This window comes from Meleagris gallopavo, chromosome 1 (genome assembly GCF_000146605.3).
Source record: "Meleagris gallopavo isolate NT-WF06-2002-E0010 breed Aviagen turkey brand Nicholas breeding stock chromosome 1, Turkey_5.1, whole genome shotgun sequence".
In the NCBI taxonomy this organism is placed as follows: domain Eukaryota; kingdom Metazoa; phylum Chordata; class Aves; order Galliformes; family Phasianidae; genus Meleagris; species Meleagris gallopavo.
This window is the reverse complement of record NC_015011.2, coordinates 724198-725361: the sequence shown is the minus strand read 5'-3', so window position 1 is coordinate 725361 and position 1164 is coordinate 724198.

Sequence of the window (1164 nt, the reverse complement as noted above, 5' to 3'; positions counted from 1 at the left end):
GTTGTGCACGGGGGGCACTGGGCAGAGAGCCATCCCTAGAACATGTCACCTGCCCCCCCACCCACATCAGAGACAGCACCTCCCAGCAGGTGTGGACACGGACACATCCATGGGCATGGGGTGACCCCACACATACAGACACGTTCCTCCTTCACCCACCCATGAAGGCACCGTAACCCCTGACCCACACCACACACCTACGTGCCGCAGCGCGTGCAGCCACGCACGCACACCATCACCCCCCACACACAGCTACACGCGTGTCCAGGCATGTGCACACCACCTGACACACGCGTGTCCCACGCCATCCTCACGCCCCACACCCGTACACAATGCGCACGGACAGGAGGTGCCCCATACACACCCATGGTGTCTCTGTGCGTGTGCAGCCCTCAGTACCCCTCAGCCCTTCCCACTCAGGCTCAGCTCCCCATTCCCCATCCCCTGTCTCCCATCCCCCACATCTCCATTCCATCCCAGCCCTGTTCCCCATCCCCTAGTTCCATTCCCCATCTCTCTGTCCTCCCCCCATCTCATCCCCTGGTCCCATTCCCCATCCTCCATTCCCCATGTCTGATTCTCATCCCTATCCCAATTCCCCATCTCTAATTCCACCCCATTCCTCAGCCCCGTTCCCCATCCCCTATCTCCCATTCCCCGTATCCTCATTCCTATCCCCATTCCACCCCATTCCCTGGTTTCATCTGCTATCTCCCATTTAACTCCAACCCCACTCCCTGGTCCCATTCCCCATATTCCCATCCCTATCCCCATTCCATCCCATCTCTGTCCCCATCCCCCAACATATTTCCTATTCCCCATCTCCCATATCTACATCCCTATTCCCATTTCCCATATCTGATTTTCACCCCATCACAATTCCACATCACCCCACCTCCCATTCCACCCCTGTTCCCCATTCCCCATCTCCCATACTCCATATCCCCATCCCGCCTTATTCTCTGGTCCCATCTCTTACCTCCTATTCCCCATATCTGATTCTCATCCCTATCCCAATTCTCCATCCCCCAATTCCACACCATCCCCTGGTCCCATTCCCCATCCCCTATCTCCCAATTCCCTATATCCCCATCCCATCCCCATCTCCGTTCCCCATTCCCTGTCTCCATCCCCTCTCCCATTCCACCCAATCCCCATCCCCCA